General features: G+C 47.2%; 1 long non-coding RNA gene across 1 annotated transcript; it reads left to right on the top strand.

The window, feature by feature from the left end:
• Nucleotides 1-2621: 2621 nt before the first annotated feature.
• LOC134453690 (uncharacterized) lies at nt 2622-3936 on the top strand. Its single transcript, XR_010035696.1, has 3 exons — nt 2622-2709; nt 3182-3205; nt 3694-3936. It is a non-coding gene; the product is annotated as an uncharacterized LOC134453690 (long non-coding RNA).
• The last annotated feature ends 775 nt before the right edge of the window (nt 3937-4711 follow it).

The following is a 4711-nucleotide window of genomic DNA, read 5'->3' on the forward strand; positions in this document are numbered from 1 at the left end:
CCAGACTTCATGCTGCCAGTTCACTAATTACCTTTTTTCATGAATACTTACCCCACCATCAAATTCCAAGTATTCCTTATGACTGAAAAAATTGCACTTTTCTTACATGTAAGGGGGGATCTTCTCCATGGTCCACCATTTTGAATTTACCAAATAGCAATTTTTAGCACCAAACAATAACTTTACTTGGACCATACTAGAAAATATTAGTTTATTACATGGTAAATGTTCATGTAAAGACCAAATTTGGCAATAGGCAGCTCAGTTTCAACGAGCAGCATAGTTGCATTTCTTTTTTTGACCATTTCCTGCACAGTGTACCTTTAAAGATCACGCGGGGCTTTCGGCCTGCGCCCGGTCGCATCGAGGGACATTGTAGCCGGTTGCAATGCCTTGTCTATTTCGAGTTATTCTGATCACAATGGGCTACATATACACCGTCCAAATTTAAGTAAATAAATGAGTGATATCTGTGGGAAAAGTACATCGATGATGACAGTTAATAATCATACTTAAATTATACATGAAACTTTGCCCATGGAGTCCTGTCAGGGTTCTGATCCCATTGGTAGCCATCTATGGGCTAACCCTCTCACTCTGTACACCACTCGTGCCCTTAGGCTTCATTGGAATCGTCAGGGCGCTCGGACTGTGATGTGTCGTATTGTGTTTGTTTTCTCATATCTGGTGATGGTGGTCTCTGCTGCTTTCCCGTACACTTTCACATACACGTGCGCCTGCCGCTCCACGTAGGGCATACGCTACGTCATGCACTGGGCATCGGCCCCAACGTCGGACTGGGCATCGGCCCCAACGTCGGACTGGGCTCTGGCCCCAACGATGGACTGGGCTCTGGCCCCAAAGATGGACTGGGCTCTGGCCCCAACGATGGACTGGGCTCTGGCCCCGACGACGGACTGGGCTCTGGCCCCGACGACGGACTGGGCTCTGGCCCCGACGACGGACTGGGCATCGGCCCCGACACTGGACTGGGCATCGGCCCCGACACTGGACTGGGCATCGGCCCCAACGTCATCCTGGGCCGGCGACTCTACATCATCCTGGGCCGGCGACTCTACATCATCCTGGGCCGGCGACTCTACATCATCCTGGGCCGGCGACTCTACATCACCCTGGGCCGGCGACTCTACATCACCCTGGGCCGGCGACTCAACATCACCCTGGGCCGGCGACTCAACATCACCCTGGGCCGGCGCCTCAGGGCTCGTGCATCAACGGCTCACCTCAGCATTGCCCTGGGCTGTCGCACCTCAACACCACGGCTCAACATCACAACTCGGCATCACAATGGGCCATCGCCTCAGCATCGCACTGGGCTGTCGCCCCAACTTTAACGCCAGTCACCTGGTTGTATCGGTATCCTCATCCATCCTGCATGACAAACTTATCGCAGCTACCCACTGGTAGCGAGTAGGAGTTTATGTCTATCTTGATATGCCGTTTTTGTTCTGGTGCCGTTATTCAGTGATGTTTCAGCTTTCTGCTCTGTCCCTCTCAGGTCTCGATAACCGGCTCTCCAACTCTCCTCTGTCGTAAGCTCGCACTTTCTGCATTCTCCTGACTAAGGTGCCACCCTTTTTTATTGCTAGTCTAATCATGCAGTTACCGCAAGTTGTTTCTCTCAACCAACCAGGGCATCCGCCCCACTGCCTGTGTCCATGCCTGCTTTGCACAAGCATTCACCGCGCCACACCGCGTAGGTGTTTATCATAACTGACATGGTGTTATTATTCTTGGTCGAGATGTTTTCTTGGTTCAGCTACAAGCTCTGCTCTCTCCCTCTCTTAGGTCATGATTACCAGTTGTCTGCCGATTCTCCTCTGTTTTAACCTGACCTTTCTGCTATCCTGGCCGAGGTGCTCGTCTTTTAATGTTAGCCACTCATGCTTTGTCTAAAGCTGTCTCTCTCACCACTCTGGGCAGACGCCCGCATAGTGCAGGCTTTCAGCCGCTGGTCCGACGCAGTGCATCTTGCATTCGGCTCATTCCTCGCTTTGTCATCTGGCTCAGTGTACTGTTTCTGTTCTGTTAACTCTGTTTCGTTCTTCTCGTTCCTCGCCCAAGAGGTATACAGCACGCTCGTTCAGAATCGGCGTGGCCACCACGGCCGCTAAGCGGGGTCTGTCCCCTACTGCGATCAAGGCGCTGGGCCGTTGGTCGTCTGGCGCATACGCTTCCTGCATTTGCCTCACTCCTCATCACGTCGTTGAAGCATGCTATATCTGGTCTGTAACTTTATGTTTTCTATTCTCATTTCTGGTGACGGTGGTATTTTGCTGCACCGGCGGCATTCACTCCATCTCTTGGGGGGCTATCGCTCCGGTCACCCGGTCATGTCTGTATTCTATCCTTCTCTCATCTATCAGATCGATTTTATAGTGGTCCGTAAGCCTGTTATCTCTATATTTTGTAACATTGAACCAGCCTAGTTGCCATGGTTGTTTATCTATGATGTCAACTATCATACCACATATTATAGCCTACATTCATTCATCCATCCATTCATTTACTCATTCATCACCATGTTCTACTCTCTCTCCTAGGTCACGATTCCGGCTCTCTACCTACTGCCTTAATCTAAGTTTTCAGCGCTCTCCTCACCAAGGTGCATCTATCAATCAAATCATAACGCTCTGCTGTGTCTCTGCTCTCAGCGCATCCGCGCCATGTCTTCTCGCATAGCCTAAGGTACCGACATTATCATCACCATCATCATCACAGGCTTCATGCCTCCGCTAGACCACCGCCCATAAACTTAAGCCTTAGAACATCCCTATCATTTATAATCTCATTTAATCTATCATCATTTGTCTTCCAACACCTATCACTTATCACTCATCATCATCATTATTATTATTATCATTGTAATCATTGTCGTCATTGTCATCGTTATCATTATCATCTTTATCATCATCATCATTGTTATCATCGTCATCATTATCATCATTGTCATCATTATCGTCATTGTCATCATTATCATTATCATTATCATCTTCATCATTGTCATCATTGTCATCATTATCATCATTATCGTCATCATCGTCATCATTGTCATTGTCATCATTATCATTATCATCATCATCTCATCATCATCACCTATCATCCTTCATCTTCCGTCTATCATCAATCAATCATCTAACTAACTTTTCATGTCTTTCAGATGGTGTCTCCTTGTAAGCGGTAGGTGAGTTCACTTCTAATCTCTATTTTGGGGCAGGCTACGCCCGCCTCCATCTCCGCTGGAGGATATGCTGTCCTATCCCGGAGTTCAACGCGAAGACGGGAACCTTCGCCAAACTGATTCATGCATTTTATCAAGTGTTATTGTTCGCCAAACTTTTATGCATTCCTGTATCATGTCTAATGTTCAATAAATGTTAATAACGTTCGTTTGCCTCTCGAGTCTTCATGGTAGAAATGGGAGCTTGCGTAAATTCTACCAGGGAGACTCGAATTTCTCGGCTGTCAAACTTAGCCTACTAGGCCAACCAACAAATCTTCCTTTTGACAGATCATACATGCGTCATCATTGCCCAGGATCGCCAACCAATCACAACGCGAGATTGGGGGTTCCCCCGTTACGCGTCACTCATGCATCGTTACCTCTCAGCCAATGGATCACATTCACGTTTGTTTAAATAGCTGTCACTCATTCTGTTCTCTGCTTTTCAGTTAAGCCGATTTTGAAGCCACCACCACCCCTCCGTCCACCGTCACCAGAGGTTCCCGTCTGTTAGGGGGCAGGCTACGCCCGCCTCCATCTCCGCTGGAGGATATGCTGTCCTATCCCGGAGTTCAACGCGAAGACGGGAACCTTCGCCAAACTGATTCATGCATTTTATCAAGTGTTATTGTTCGCCAAACTTTTATGCATTCCTGTATCATGTCTAATGTTCAATAAATGTTAATAACGTTCGTTTGCCTCTCGAGTCTTCATGGTAGAAATAGTGATGGCTCCACATAATCTAGCACACTGTGTTTATTTTCTTTTAATATGGTGCCAGGACTGTGTGGAATCGGTCTCTGGACATAAAAACGGAACAGACAACTACTGTAGAACACTACCAGGGATGGTGCTAGGCATGGGCAGGAAAGGCAGTCGCCTAGGGCGCCAAATGTCTTGGACGTGCCAGTAAAGCCTGAAAGTTCCACAGAATTAGATTGTCAAGCTAAATAAAACTTTACATTGACACCATTGACAACATTGACAACCAGTATTCTGTATATGTAGGTACTATATCAGCTCTGCTCGATCAGATGTATGACGCTATGTTTACCGATGCCAATTTGTAAATTCACATAAAGGAAAGCAGGTGCTCGCCTATAGGCCCTAGGGCACCAAACTGACTAGAACCGTCCCTGAACACCACAAGAGGTAAACTGCTGAGTTGACAGAAAAACATGCATACTATAAAGTGCTGCTGCAACTGATCAACATGGATATAAAATGAAAGGTCCAGAGAGTAAATCCTCCACAAGCACACCTTCCATCTTTCTGACTTCTTTTTAGCTTCTGTTTCTTGCTGGTTAAACACCCCCCATGGAGCAAAGTCATGAATCAGTCTTACTATCTGTAACAGATGCCAACTAACAGAGTTCAGCAGTAAAACGTTACTAAACCTCCCTCCCGAAGCCTCATACAATATCGGTAGTGCTGAGCTATTGGTCTGGACCTTAAGCTGAGCAGTAT

This window comes from Engraulis encrasicolus, chromosome 8, assembly GCF_034702125.1.
Source record: "Engraulis encrasicolus isolate BLACKSEA-1 chromosome 8, IST_EnEncr_1.0, whole genome shotgun sequence".
Classification (NCBI taxonomy): Eukaryota; Metazoa; Chordata; class Actinopteri; order Clupeiformes; family Engraulidae; genus Engraulis; species Engraulis encrasicolus.